General features: G+C 47.3%; 1 protein-coding gene across 1 annotated transcript in view; it reads right to left on the bottom strand.

Annotated features, from left to right (window-relative positions):
* The window catches only part of LOC119385535 (neuroligin-4, X-linked-like), a 57129-nt gene extending 41543 nt beyond the window's left edge, over positions 1 to 15586 (bottom strand). The window contains exons 1-2 of the mRNA XM_037652954.2: positions 15380 to 15586; positions 1676 to 1860 (exon numbers count right to left, since the gene is read on the bottom strand). The gene's annotated coding sequence lies outside the window, so the exon portion shown is untranslated. The remainder of the gene's footprint in view (positions 1 to 1675; positions 1861 to 15379) is intronic.
* Between the last annotated feature and the right edge of the window lie 213 nt (positions 15587 to 15799).

Here is a 15799-nt window from a genome sequence, read left to right as displayed (position 1 = left end):
GTCGAGCGTAATACGTACATGCACTAACGTGGGCAACCATATCTGCGCACTTACCTTCTTTCTTGTTTATTTCTTGCGCATGTTTCCGCGATTGCGGTCCTTCATTCCACGCTCGCTTATAGGCAATCCAGAATTGTTCACATGACAAGGGGATCGAACAGACCAGCCCCCTGGAGCACTTTACAAAGGGCTTCTCGTGCTTATTATGGCAGCCTCGTCCGCTTCCACGGCTCATTCGAGGGCACAGTTTAGAAAGCTTGTTGCGAGCTGAATAATCTAGAGGTGTACGGTGGCGGTCTGCAACCTTATTAAGGTTGCAGGACACTTGGAGCACTGACTGCATGTCCCCCGGCCTAAAATTCAGTCGAACGTCTGCTCTTATCCTTTGTGGTGCAAGCTTCACTTTTTTACAGGAGCGACTCAGCTGCATTTATCTCGACCGACTAAGCCAATCCAGCTGCCAACAGGCGGCCTTCCTGGTAAGTAAAACTAGACGGCGTTTGTCGTATGCAAGACTTGTTCAGTGGCGATACCAATCACGGCATGGCTAACGCTCGTTTAAACACCTCAGAATGGGCTAAATCGTTGGTCAGTAATTGCTTCAACGTGCGGGGCTAATAAGCCCATTAGACGTAACTGTCAGCACTGCACAGCTTCAATGCTGACAACAGCAGGCCTCTGGCAATGGGCAGCTCATGAGTAAAATCTCTTGGAATTCGTTCTTAAACGGACACTACAGGTTAAAGAATGAATCAGTTTGGAAGGATAAGTTGTACTCTGAAAGCTGTACTGTCGTTCATTTCACCATCATATGTTTATTAATAGAAGAGAAAAGCAAGATAAAAGTTTCATTTTTAAATTTTGCGTCGAAATCTGTGCAGGTGACGTCACGAATTTCAAAGAGTTTTTCGTACTTTCGCCGCATTGGCTCCACAAAATTTCCTGAAACTTGGTATTAACTCTCCCTGAGAGGACAATGTACTTCATTTTTTTTTTCCGATTAGAAACTACGAAGGGACATGCAGATGCCGTCAAAATCTCTGACGTCACGGCGATTGGTATACGAGCACTCCAATGTGGCGTCGCCACAAGCATTTTCTTTTTTTCGCATTTTCTCGCTTACCAAGCGTCTTCTCGCGGCAAGCGTGGTGACTTTGTTATTTTAAAAGAGTGATTTACTAATACGAGAAAAATCACATTTCTCTTTAGTGTCCCTTTAAAATGTTCTAAAATGACAGCACGAGAAGTATGGTCACTCTGTCTGGTTAAAGGAACTACAAAGTAATTGACATACCCCGAAACCTTAAAAACACGTGCCCTATTTATATGCGATTCAAAATCCTTGTGAATAAGAGACAAAACAAAATACACATAATCGGAAATGCGCTTGCGTGACAAGGGGATATATTTGTAGAACCCATTTCACGCTACTAACCCGTTGTGAGTAGGGCTTGTAAAGAAACTATCGATCAGCCAAGGAACCACACAGACAGCCGTTCATCGTTCCAACTTCTTCTTCTACTGCAGTGCTCGCCTGCACGCGTTTATTCCTTTTCTTTTTCAACAGGGCTTGTCTTAATCTACTTTCTTGACTCCTGCTCATTTTTGCGCAAAGTTATCTCTGCTGTCCAGTAGAGAACATTGTTTCCGAACTGCCAAGACGATGTGTACCAACCTCGTGGCGAGGTCCTGCGGTGCGCTCCCGTGGATAGCACTGGGACGGCGATGGGCCAGCGGCGGCACCGTGGAGTTCAACTGCTCGACCGGTTGGCGCTCGGTGGCCAAGGCGCGGCCGGCGTTGCGACCTTTAGAATCGTCCTTGCGAATTTTCTGATGAGACTTACGAATGTCGGCAAGGTCCTGCATGAGTCCACGAAATATATAAAAAATGAATAGGTGACATTCATCCCACAGACACGAGTGCGCGCCGTTACATTTACGCTCTCTGTAAAAAGAGGTGCAGCGAAAGTTAGCCAGAAAAAAAAAAATCTGTTCTAACAGGCGGCGCGGTGTACCATCTGGATTCGTGCGCAACGCGCTTTCTTTGGCTTTACCCTTACGCTTTTTACATAGCGAAAATTTAATTTGTGCTTTTGCTGAGGTGTAGAACATCGTGAAGCGCCATCTTTCACATTTCGTAAAATAGTTAACAAGGCCATAATGTTCACGTCTCATACAAGCACAACCTTTGAAGACGCAAATTTGCTGCCTGATATGTAGTTGCATTCTCTTGCGCAAGAAACGCACGCCTTGTTTAAGCCAGAAATGTATGATCCAATGAAAGGTGAATAGTTTGACCGTAGAGACATGCAGTGAAATGTCAGCCAACTTGAGAGGCTACCGAGTCACTAAGTAAGACAGAAACCAAAGTAATGAACTGTGCAAAAAGTACAGGGACTAAAGCAAGAGATGATGACACACACATCGCGAACTGCCAACAAAACTTTTCCTTGAGCACACACTTTTATACACCGCACAAGCGCCACCAGGCACGTACAACAATCAACTTCGTACAATCAGCTTTGTAGAAACGAAATCTCTTTGCTAGATAAGTTGACAGACGGCGTGCTGATGCATTCACATTCTAATCTAACAATGTTTTCAGCTTCAACGATTTCTCTTGTCATTCGCGGACGGGACAACAGTACATGCATCGAAAACAGGTAGACAGCCACATGTCTTACAATGTATCGCAACGTATGGTGGTAAGATATATATAGACCAGACCGGAAGGTGCCTTAATGATAGACTTAGACAGCAGAATAACAATGTAACAAATGGGCGTGACGGATCGCTTGCGATCCTCGCTCGTGGTTGCGTCGTTCGAACAGCGCGAGCATCTATGATCCTTACGGCGCTGGCGCGCGCGTTATCTCGACAGACATCAACAGACGGCTCCTATACCCTTGTTTGTGCTGTGTTCACACCGATTACTTCGCGTTCAGACGGCAGCATGAAGACCACTGCGCTTCCTGGAGCGGCCGCATTCGTTTTAACCAGCGTTTCTTTGAGTTACGCGAGATCGGATTCAAGCTGATTTTTTGACATACAGGCGCAGCAGCTTTTGGCGCAGCCACATCAACGAAGAAAAGCCAGCCGTGTGGCTGGGTTTGCTCCTGTCTAACATTGACGGTGTCATGAGCGGCACTGCGTTGGCGAAAACACGGGGGAATCTCTTCTGCTATTGATAGCATGCATGTTACCTCATGGACTCACAACATGGTTCCAACATGGCCGCTTAGCTGACGTCAAGGAAGTATCATCACGTGGCGCTTTACCTGCTTCAGTGTGATAGCAACGTCGCTGGAACGCTATTGGGCCTCTGTGCATGAATCACAAGATTCGCGTTCCATTGTAATGGTGCTCTAACGTGGCTGTTTCAGTGACATAAGTGCAAGCCATCTATTTACATCCTCTGAATATAGTAAGGTCATTTTCATTCGTTCGTTCGCGCTGTGATTGCGCGATTCGCCTAGCACGGCGCTTTGAGAAAGTTCACGTCGTTTAAGTAGAACTCAAGTTCAACGGGAATTTTACATCTCGCTGTTTATTCGGTCACTTCTTCTCTGTCATGCGAATACCTCATAATTCCCTCGAGCAGTGCATGTCGAGAATTAGGTGCACCACGCTCTGTTAGTACTGCCAGTTTCCTCGATTCCACTTTTCACAGCCAGGTCATCTTTGCGGACTTTGTGCTGGTATCGTCGGCGTTCACTAAAACCGTTCTCGTGACCAGTTTGAAAGGAGGGACTTCGTGAGGGGAGTGGATGTGTTACTGTAGTGTGGTTGAACAAATAAATAAATAAACTTATTTATTTATTTATTTATTTATTTATTTATTTATTTATTTATTTATTTATTTATTTATAAAACAAATTTCTTTGGCGAGGCGGGGTATGAACCCCGATCCTCATGATTCGAAGACGAGTGTCATATACAGCGGATGTTTTTCCCCGAGCTTTCAGAACTTCAGCAACGGTTGGTGGTCTAACCGCTTTCCTGTCTCCTTCACCATTTCCTGTGTTCGTCCGTTTTTGGCTGTATATATTAGCTTGGTGCACAGCTTGAATTTATATGAAGCATATGAATGCAAGAGGGGAGTGGCCACGTGGACCACTCGTCCGTTCCCTCTCATAGCGAATCGCACGCGCCTCTGCGGGGGTCATTCTCGCTACGACATTGTCATGTTCGTAGAGCGGCTGTTGTGCGCCGGAGACGCCGAGCGCCAGCGGCGAGACCCTGGCGACGACGGTGCCGGTCGTTTCGCTGGTGCCAACACGAGCTTACGAGGAGAGGCGCTTTCTCGAGCCAGTTAGAAGGTACATGGAATAGTTAGCGAACAATGGGTGTATCTTGCACTCGAGGCTCAATGCTAAAGAGAGAGCGGAGCTGATGGTCACCAGGTAGTCCTCGCTGTTGCTGTTTTGATCAGCTTTGCACATTTTCTCTTTCTTTCTTTCTGTGTTTCTTTCTTTTTCTTTCTGCTCCCTGTTTTTAGAGCGTAGCTCTTGGGTGCCTATTCCTGCGTTGAGCGGCGTCGCCGTCGCCGTCTGTGGCGTAACCGATAGACATGAAAAAGTAAACGATAGACATGAAAAATTAAAATCAGAAAACAAATACCCAGGATCACATGAGATTTGAACCCGGGCCCTCTGCGTGGCAGTCGAGTATTCCACCGCAGAGCCAATCCGGCGCCTGAAAGTCATTTACAAGAATATCCTATACCGGCGTCATGCCGGGCAAGGAATCGCGTTAACCTATGTAATATAGCGTGGCAGAAGAGTAAGATAACAACCAGTCACCACACAATGGTAACTGCGTAACGAGTGTGTGGTTTAATGCTTCGCAACCACTGCAAAAGTGCTTAGCCATAATTCTTTATCGTCATCAGCCACAGGCAGCCCCGAAAAAGTGCGCATAACACCTTACAGGTGTGTAGCGGGTACCGCGCTTATAAATCGTTCTCATATCCCCTTCAGGCGCAGTGTCTACATGAGCGCACGCAATTTGTTTTTGCCAGTTTTTTGCAACAAGTGGCCAAGAAAGAGCAAGACACGTTACACTTTATCCGTAGAAAGACGAATAATTGCGTAGTGGGTGCTGTCCCACATCTCAAAAATTATGATTTATGGCGTAGTCGATACCTTGCGGGATGCCAAAACTTCAAACACAGTTGGCATGGCCCCAACACGAAGCTGCGCTCAGAATTCGTATTACGCGGTATCGTAATCGTCGGTGAATTTTTGCGTCTTTTTTGTCCCTGTTTATGTGTATTTCTTTCTTCCATTATCTCTTTCTCTATTTCTTTCTCTCTCTTTGATTGTATTTTTCTCCTTTCTCTTTCTCCCTTCCGTTCTCTCTATTTCTCTTTCTTTCTTTCTATGCTTTGCTTTAGTCCCTCCCCTCCTCCTTTGCCTCCTCTTCACCACCACATCTATCCTTCTCACCTTCACTTCCCTTTTCCACACCCTGGCTATACTATACCACAGAAGACTATGCTATGCTATGCCAGCGCGCCTGGACAGTTGAGTGGTTAAGACGCTCGCCTTCAGATCGTAATTACGCGGGTTCGAACGCCGCCTCGCGAAGAAATTTTTTCCCCTGGAATTTCTCTTTCTGTATCTATATATATCTTCCTTTCTCTCTCTCTCGCCTTCTTTCTCTTTGTCTGTACTCGTTGTCTCACCCAACAGAATTATTGCATCCCGCGCCGGAGACATCCACGCCCGTGTTCTGGGAGCGAAGATGAAGAAGACGATGAAGAAGAGGACGAAGAGAGCGTGTGCCGGTTCATGATGATGATCACTTTTGTTCGCAACTCACGGCATAACGGCCGCCTTAAGCAGTTTCGCTGTTACTACTTTGCTGAAAACTTAGCAGGAAAATGTAGTGCCTGACGAAAGGAATAACAGCTTCGCTGTTCGACGGTTTTCACGCCGTGGAAGCGGCTGGATTTTTTAATGCGATGCATTTCTTAGCGAACCTAAGGAACTTTGAACATTTCTATCTATCTATCTATCTATCTATCTATCTATCTATCTATCTATCTATCTATCTATCTATCTATCTATCTATCTATCTATCTATCTATCTATCTATCTATCTATCTATCTATCTATCTATCTATCTATCTATCTATCTATATAGCCGCATACGTCTGGGTGCTCTCCTGATTGCCTCCTTAACTTGGTGTAAACCAAAATTGGTATAGGAGGGTAGGAAGGTTGGACGAATATGACTGTCTGGTCATGACATGACTAACGCAAAAATCCTGTCGCGTACAGCGTCAAACCCTTTCCTCTGGACACGTGTGGCACACAACCGTATACCACGGGCCACAGTACAAGCGGGTATGAGCCACAGGTAATTTACAGTTTATACCTTCCCAGGAACGGCGAGAGCACACTTTGGTAATTTAAATGCGAGTCTAAAGAAAAACGAACATCGGCAGCGCTGGACCGACAAATACAAAGAATAAAAATCAGGATCCCAGCAGGAATCAAACCCAAGCATTCTGTGTGGCAGTCAGGTATTCTACCACAGAAACACGCCACGTCTTGAATCTGCTTTCGAAAAAGACCATATGCAAGCGTAATGTCGGTTCAACGTCAATTGTGCTTGCAGTGCTGGCTATCTAATTTTAGAACAAAGCAATAAAGATTACATATGTTCTCCTATGGTACAGGCGTCATGCCGGATTAATGGTCATTGTGGTTCCAGTGTTGGCTCCGCTTAATAAACATCACACTTATATTCCTATGATTCAGGAAGCTATATTCAAGCGTTGCTTGACCCCGGAGGAGCACGCTAACGAAAGTTACATGTGATATTCACATCGTCGCATCGTAAAATGCACTTCGTTTCGATAGCACTGACGTCTGTGCTAGAAAGTGAGTGCTGACGTAAGTTCAGTCAGGTGTGAGAAACGCATACGAAAAGTGTCGAGGTTTTGTGACGGCATGGGAAAGGGAGTTCATTGGCATATGATGGATTATGATCGTTGATAACCGCCTAGCCACAGATTAGCGTTCAAAAGCAGCTTGTCCTTTATTAACACTTTATCGCACTCATATCTGCTGCACGAAAAGCAGCCTCTTTAGCTAAATGCAAGCGTGTGACAGAGGAAGAGGATACAGTGGAGTGAGCGAGCCGACCACGGCGCCAGCGTCGAGCGAGTTTTCGATGGGAACCACAACACCCTCGGACAATGAGGTGTCGCCCTCCAGCTGGACAGCTATACTTCCAAGAGAACGACCGGAGGTGGAAGTAGTCCATGATGAAATGCCAGACTGCGCCGCTGAAGAGAACTTCGTATGCAAGTTCGAAGCACTAAGCATTCTTGAGACAACCGAACAGCCAAATTCGAGACCGGGCCTGCAAGGTTTCAACAGCGAGGGCAGGAGACATTGTCGCTGGTCTTGTGCTTGCAGAAGGGCCATAGGTTCACCTGTTTGTGACACCTAATGACGACGCCGTGCAAAGTTTCTACGTGTTTGATTACATGCATGTAGCTGCCTACAGAATATTCGGCTTCGCAATATCATGACAAAACGGTACTAAAGAAGGTGACAGGACACAAAGCATTAAACTGAAACTTTTATATGACGTCCTTTTCAATGACTCAGCCGACCTAAACTACTGAAACAGACCCAAACTAAGCGAACCAGTCCAATCTACTCCAACGAAACCAAACCCAGCCTAAATCAAACCAGCAATACTCAACGGCCACTCTCTAGCACTGCTAAGCAAACAAAGCCAAAGTAATTAATAATAGACGTCAGACTCTGGAGTTTCCAAGATGTGTGGCGCCACCTGTCGGAGAAGTATTGAGTAGTGCATAGACCGACTCTCTCGCACAGTTTGCTATGGGACCAGGTGCAACTAGCGAGTGCGAAACAACGATTGAGCTTAATATCGCGTGTGTTTGCGCATTTAGCACTCAGAACGAGAGCTGTGAATTGCTCTCCGCTAGTCGGACGCGCCACCGGGCCGTCGTGAAGTGCTTGCTGGATCACTCGCCTGAACGACGGCAAAAACAGCAGCAGACGAGAGCCCTCCGCACGCTACGAAGAAACTCCGCAAAAGACGCACTGTTGCGTTGTGAATTGCCACGGACGTAAAAGAATGAATAACAACGTTCAGTTTTACCGATTTCCACGGACGTAAAAGAATGAATAAGAACGTTCAGTTTTACCGATTTCCATAGTTGTCGTACGAAGAAGAAAGGCGAGAGCGCTGGATACGGGCCGTTGCGAGCGTGTTGGGTAAGCGAAGTACCCGCGTTCTCCACAGCCGGTGGCATGAATGTGTGGCTCTGCTGTTGTTTTGCGTAGCCCTGATGCAAAACCGTGGTAACCTTGACTATGAAGCTCAGCAGAGGCTCTGACCGCGGTGCTTGCCGTGTAACACGAAGTGAGCAGCTAGAGGCAGACTGGAGGCGCGTGATACGCACACCGCGACGAGTTGGTCGTCACAACACAGCATCGCGGACGTATGTACGTTTTGAAGGCTCAGAGTTCTGGTTCTAACTAGCTAACACCACGTGCGTCATACAAGTAAATCGCAGAGTGTTGGTCATGACCCCCTTCAGGTTTGTTTCGCCCGTGTCCTCCGCGGTTGCCGTAGCTATCTCGGAGGCCACGATTTTGCGTTTGGTTGTACCCCGCGAAAGTGGACACGCACGTATCCCCATTTGCAGTACATACAAACGGAAGACGACCACAAAGAGACCATTTGAGGATGCGTAATAAAACACTCCAATGCACAGGAAGCGAGAGATGAATTAAGGGAGAATGCAACTGAAAAGGCGAAAATCGCCGGAGCCATTCGCCCCTGATGAACCGAGTTTTGTACCACTGATCGTAAGATGCATAGCTAAGTAAATTGATCGTGTATGTAGGTACTTTATCGCTCTAGCATACGTATATACCCGATTTTAACGCGTTTAGGCTCTAGAGAACGGATGTCGGAGGGCTTGCCTCGAAGTCGGTGTCGTGTGATGCTCGCTTGTACTTGCGAGTTGCAGCACGCGGGAATAACTAAAACTTATTTTGCATTGTACTCGCAGTTCGCTTTGATCAGCTTCCTTCGTTTCTGAAGCGTGGATTGGCGGAAGAAGCTTTCCAGGTCCTTGATTTTCAGGAAACCGCGCCTTGACACCAATGAAAGAGGAGGGTTATATTGCGGCCTATGCACATTCGCTTGCGGGCGGCTCTCTTTGCACTACCCAGTTAGTGCCAGGGCTACGATGAGGGCGCTGGTGGCGGTGTTTTTCGCAGCGCCGCCTGGGCAGAGTCTGACGTCTATACGTGGGCTTTAACGTCCCAAAACCACGATATGATTATGAGGGACGCCGTAGTAGAGGGATCCGGAAATTTGGGTCACCTGGGATTATTTAACGTGTACCGAAATGGAAGTACACGGGCCTCAAACATTTTCGCCTCCATCGCAAATGCAGCCGCCGCAGTCGGAATTCGATCTCGCGACCTTCGTGTCAGCAGTCGAGCACCATAACCACTAGACCACCGTGGCGGGGCAGCCAAAGTAATTAAAACGAAGATCAGTCGGACAAGAATTATCAAAGCGAAACTAAACGAAAGGAGCAAGCAACGACTATGCAACCGGCGCAAGCCATATATCCAAGCCACGTGGACCATATAAAATGGGCATCAAAGTTTTAAATTAGTTGTGGGAAATTAGGTTGCTGGTAATAGAAAGCAAAGTAACACTTACCGCAATTTTCATTCTTTTTTGCTTCATAAATCAGCAAAGAGGCAAATATAAAACAAGAGAAGCAAACAAATTATCTCCGCAGTGCACTATTGTTTAATTTAGTCATGGGCTTTGCCAGGAATTGACTATCTTTAAAAAGCGGTTATACATTGGATACATTGGACTCAAATAAAAAATTGACAGCATATCGGGTAAAATCTTTGGGAATGAGAGACGTCAGACGAACTTATTAAAAGTACTCAACGAACAGCCTATCAATACAGAATATGCGAGTGTATCCCTTTGCTGCTCCTTTACCTGAACCAAGGATGTAATCATCAACAGCGTTCCTTCATGCGGAATATATCATCCGAAGTACGCTACGAAAGCAACCATCTGATGTTCGCGAGTCTGTGCTTCGTGAGCTAGAGATGGGAGGTGTGGGCATGGGCTCTCATCGACCCACACCACCGGAATGTGTGGGCCCAAGTTGACTCAGAGTATCGTTGGTTGGCGCAAGTTGGAAGGGTAGGGGTAATCGGGACGTGTCCTTAAAGCAACGGTGGTACTACTTCGCGGAGGGAGTAGTACCTGAATCAGGGTACTGCTTACCGCCAGGCTGTCACGTGAAGACGCCTGGTCTAAGTTGATCGCACTTTCGGCTGTCGAGATGTACCGGAAGACGTGGCTAAGTCGGGAGCCCATCGCACGCTGCAGTTACATTTTTTAACGTCTCAACGTTGCTAGACTCGGTCTGAGCGGAAGGCGTTGTCCATGTTTTGTTCGTAGCTGCGACGCGGGAAGAATACGAAGACCAGAGGGCTCGTCACCGCTCTGGCAAACCGACATGCTTACGTAGCTTCTCCTATTTCTGCCTGCAAATCATTTCCTCAACAAATTTAGCTACCACTTTTACGCGAGGCAGCGACGCAAACACTCCTGCCACGAGTGTTTTTTTTTTTTCGCCGCATTCGTGGCCGGGTTGTTTTTATTTGTCAGTAAACGCCATCTTGCTCGCTGCCTTCGAGCTGCCAAGGCACGTATTTCTGCTTAACCTAACTCGCGATTGGTGGGGAACGCGCCCTTTCGTGGTTTCACGAACACTATCCTTGCCCAACGCTGCAACTAAACTCCTGACAAGGACGATAGCGTCTCCACTAATCACCACAGGTGTTTGGCTACCGTCCTTTTCGCCCAAAGATTCCTGAGAGCTGTTTAAGGTTCATAGGCCAGTTCTAAGCAACGGCGCATCATCAAGTTACAAACAGCAAGGTACCTGCACGTCGTTGCCGCGCTATACCCTCCGACATTGCCGATGCCGTAGACTAGCTTGCCCGCGCACCCTTGTCCTCACTCTCCTTAAATGACGACTCTGCCCCCGAAGTTTCTACGTGTTTGGTGTCGCCGGTGAGCTGACATTTCATAATCCATTCCTCAACTTAAATTGAGGACGACGCAGCGAGCGATGGAAAGGAAAATGATAGGAGTAACCTTAAGAGACAGGAAGAGAGCAGAGTGGGTCAGGGAACAAACGGGGGTTAAGGACATCATAGTTGAAATCAAGAAGAAGAAATGGATATGGGCCGGGCACGTAGCACGTCGGCAGGATAACCGGTGGTCACTAAGGGTAACTGACTGGATTCCAAGAGATGGCAAATGCGTGAGGGGGAGACAGAAAATTAGATGGGTAGATGAGGTTAAGAAGTTTGTAGGTATAACGTGGCAGCAGAAAGCACAGGACCGGGTTGATTGGCGGAACATGGGAGAGGCCTTTGCCCTGCAGTGGGCTTAGACAGGTTGATGATGATGAATCCATTCCTAATGGTCCCATTCTAATTATGCGCTGCACGGCAAAGGTGTACGTTCCGCTGACCGGCGGCATTTGTTTCGTTTCTCTCATATGTGTGCCGTCCTTGCGCTACTAACGATAATTGTGCCACTGATTACACCCTCTAAATACGAGGTACTTGCCGCGGTAGCCAACGACGGTGACGACGTGGTTGCATCACGCTTTGAACGGTGGAGCACGGAAGTCGGCGACTTGTGACCACTCTGGGGCGCGGCTCCTGCGACACGTGCACCAGTGGAAGCACTCGCAAAAACACGTAAAACACTCATTATATCAGGGAGTCCTTGAATTAAAGAACCCAAGCGCCTTTATGCACCCGGAAGTAGCCAACCTTGTTTGCGTTTTTTTGTGCATCCGGCGCGGTCTGCTTCCCCTAAGGATTGGATGCGCAATATTAATTTATTTTCCTATTCTCCGCGGCGGCGCGTTACGCCGTAATTGGTTTATGTTGTGTTAACGTTTCCTTCGTCACTAAATATATGATATGGTACAATGCGACAAACATGAGAGCCTTTTAGAAAGTTCCGGTAATACCGTACGGAAATACGGCACGTTATTACCGTATCGCTCCTTCTTTCTCGCTCGCTGTGCTATCGCTCCTCCCAGTTCCAGTGACAGTGCGTCACCCAAACGACAGGTTCTTCGTTAACAATGCGCAGGCTGAGAAGCAACAATGAGGCGTTAGAACCCCATAGTAACTTTTGTAAAAAGAAGCACTTGTGGTGTTGGCGGGCCTGCAGTGGAGTTAGAATAGACAAAAGCACTACGAGATGGAAAGGAGGAACGGTATGGTAATAACGTACCGTATTTCCCAACGCAATTGCCGTAACTTGCTAAAAGACCCTGATATGGTCTTTCAGCTGTGCCGGTATACCGCATCGTCGGCACGTCGCTATATTAATCTGCTGGGCCTGTATGACACACTCTAATCCCCTCGCCATGTTACTGCACGCGTCGATCAACTTGTGCCGCTAACACCGTTTTCGGACAGTGGTACATTTAACACGGAATGGTAATACCGTGGCGTAGACGGTACGCTACTATATATTACGGCTTTCGTGTTAGCGTACCACGATGCGAAAACGTTAGAGTAGAGGTTTTTTTTAGCTTGTCCGGTATTGCGCTGTACTCAAAGCATTTTGCGAATAACGGAATGTCGGCTGTGAACTGCGCATGCGCGTGTCTCACCGCAAACTCCCGATACGTTTAGAAAGCCGGAAAAACATGGCCGCACGGCCCAGGGCTGTTGTCGTCCATTTCGAATCTATCAAGTGGTCATCGCGTACGCTGTTGCCCGAAAGTTCGTATCTACTCTTAATTAGTGTTCAGAAACTTCGACAGCAGTTTTCGTGATGATTCGGCCTCGTTTCCGAGAGCCATACTCACATTACCAATGCTGTGGAACGAGTGGCGATGGGTGCTACGGGAATCCCGAAGGACATAGGTTACGAGTTACCTAGCTTTTTTTTTTTTTAATCTTGGCCTGCATAGCTCGCGTCAGGATTGCCAGGGTTGTCTACCTTTTTGCCAATTTGGCTACATTTTTTAGGATGGTGGCGGCCAAAAAAACGTCTCGGCTACTTGGATAATTTCTGGTTACTTTCAGTTACGTTGATCTTTGAGAAAATGTAGATATCTGGTGAAGTGGCTGTGGCTGGCATACGAGTATATGGTGTGAGAACATGGCGGTCATTGCGTGTTTTTGGCTTCCAACATTGAATTTGGCGCTTTAATTACAAATAAAAGGCTTCGGTCACATGCCTGGGACTAAATAAACACTGTCGCCCATGGCCTGAGTTTGCACACCCTTGATCCTAGACGCGACTGTGAACTGCAATTTGACGCAAACAAGACAATGCCTGGCGCTCCGCACTCCGCGCCGCGGGCGTTCGCATTAGCACTCGGATGTTCGCCCAGCTGCTTGTGGCAGTTATTATGGTTAAGTAAGGACTGCGACTAAAGAACGTTAACTGTACGCACTTCGCCATTTGGTTCGTAACAACTTTATTGATAGCCCTGCAGAGTTTTCGCCGACCGGGCCTTAGGTCTCCCACGTGGGGACTTCGTCATCCCACAAGAAATTATTATAAGGGTAAACACTGCAGTTTATGCTTGAATGCCGGCAACCGCGACCTACGGCGTACCTACGGCTCATTGCCGTAGGTACGCCGTAGGTCGCGGTGTACCTACGGCTCATTCATATTCATTGTTATCGTCGCCAAAAGGCCGTTAATTCTGGTCTCTTTAAGAAAAATCCCGTAAGATGCGCGAAGAGTCATTTTCCCAACAGCACCAGGCACTTCGTCACTCCGCACGATACGATTGCTAAAATCAACAATTTCTGCCTAAATCTGGTCAGTTTCGCTTTTAAAATGTTGATATTGTACTTATTTACATTTTCAACAAAATCTTATTACATTTAGACTCATGAATGATAACGTCGTTGTGGTTTTCAAAGAAGTGTCGCTAGTTTTGGCTACTTTTACCGCTCTTGGCTCAAGTTAGCTATTTTATGGCTAGTTCTCCCGATATTTTGGCTACGCTGTGTCTCCTCAACCTGGCAACCCTGGCTGGTGCCCCTTAATACAGGTGTGTGCAGTAAATCATAACGCAGGGTGAAAAACAAGCATGCAAAATAATAATTTAGCCAAACAAACACAGGCACTGTTTGAATTGTGCCAGCTTGCGACAATGAGTGCGAGCTTATTATTTTCTACATCGCGCATGCAAATGTGGCAGCTAAATTTACGTGGGCGTCTATTTTGGCCGTGCGTACGCTAAAGCTCGTTTACAATTTCTCTACATCATCCGGTACGCGCTATCCGGTATCCCGCTTCGTCTTCGCCTATATATAACGCAGTACCGGGCAGGCCAAAAACCCCTACTTTCAAGAAATGCTCGATGCGCATACAGTAGCGTGAAGATAGCGGTGCCGGTCGGTAAATCGGCGCGATAGCTTAGCGCCTCAGGTGTAAACCTTTTCAGCTTTTAGACCCGCGTTCCATTCTGGGCCACGGCAGCCGCATTCCGGTGACGGCCAAATGCAAATACACCTATGATAGGTGCTCGTTAAGAACTCCTGCTGGTCAAAATTAACGCGCTGTCCGCCCCCCCCCCCTCCCCCAATTTCCCATACGGCTTGCCTCACTGTCATAACGTGGTTTTAATTAGCATTTTGATCCAAAGAATGTATCTTGCTGTCTCGTGGAATTCTCTCATTGTATTTTCGCTGTATTGAACTTGTGTTTATGCTCTAAAGACATATTGAGTGCTGTGCATTATTTTGGACTGGGCGGGGAGTGGCGCATTGTCAGGCATTCAGTTGCCTTTTCGCCACCCCTTCAAGTTAAACCACTGGCTAAAGATGTATGCTTCAATGATGAATAAACTTCAAACTTCAAACTAATTAAACAGGGCCTTTGTTACGCGATCTCGCCTCTCGTGGATTAGATCAGTCACATAACACGGCTGGGAGTTCTAAACGACAGGGCCCGGCGTTTCTACTCTATTGTGTGGGTTCCAATAAGCCGTCACTGTGCCTACCACAGAAAAGCCTTGCGGGTTTTTTTTTTCTTTTTGTTTTCCTGTACGCTTGCCAGCCTTACTCCAATCAAAGAGAACCCGCACGACAAGCGTATACTACACAAGCACAGCCGCATACAAAGCGCACTGAAATGGCGAGGCCTAGTGCCAGCGGACAACTGTGGAGCTTTGTGTCCAGATATGTGGCTGGACGTCTTATGTCCCGATTATGCTGCTCGGAACCCGCGCGCACTGCAACTATAGGAGCGGCTGTAAATAGCATATCGGGGATCAAACCTGACAGCCGAGGAGACTTGAACCCGTCGCGGGCGGCTGCTTGACGGCGTTCGCCGTGCAACGACTCTTCCTTCCCGAGTTGCTTCTGAGTGACCGATCGCTGTTGCTCTGGCGAGGGCACACATTCAGAGACCACTTCGGGCTTCGACGCACTCGATGACATCTTCTTTGTCTTTCTATCGCAGCACGTGTCGAAGAGTGGTACCCTCAATCCCCCTGAGTGGGTGTGAGCCAGCAGTACAGGATCTACATCTACATCTACCTCTACTTGCGCATACCTACCATTTCTCCCAAATATTTTCGTAGTGTTGACAGATTCTGGCTGGTTTACCCAATTGTACCATTTTTTTTTCAGAAAATCTGAAAGTGAGTGAGTGAAGAAACTTTATTTCCCTTTTTAAGAAAGGGGAGGAGCCGGAG

The sequence above is a fragment of the Rhipicephalus sanguineus genome, chromosome 3, assembly GCF_013339695.2.
Source record: "Rhipicephalus sanguineus isolate Rsan-2018 chromosome 3, BIME_Rsan_1.4, whole genome shotgun sequence".
In the NCBI taxonomy this organism is placed as follows: Eukaryota; Metazoa; Arthropoda; class Arachnida; order Ixodida; family Ixodidae; genus Rhipicephalus; species Rhipicephalus sanguineus.
This window is presented reverse-complemented; position numbering and strand designations above follow the sequence as displayed.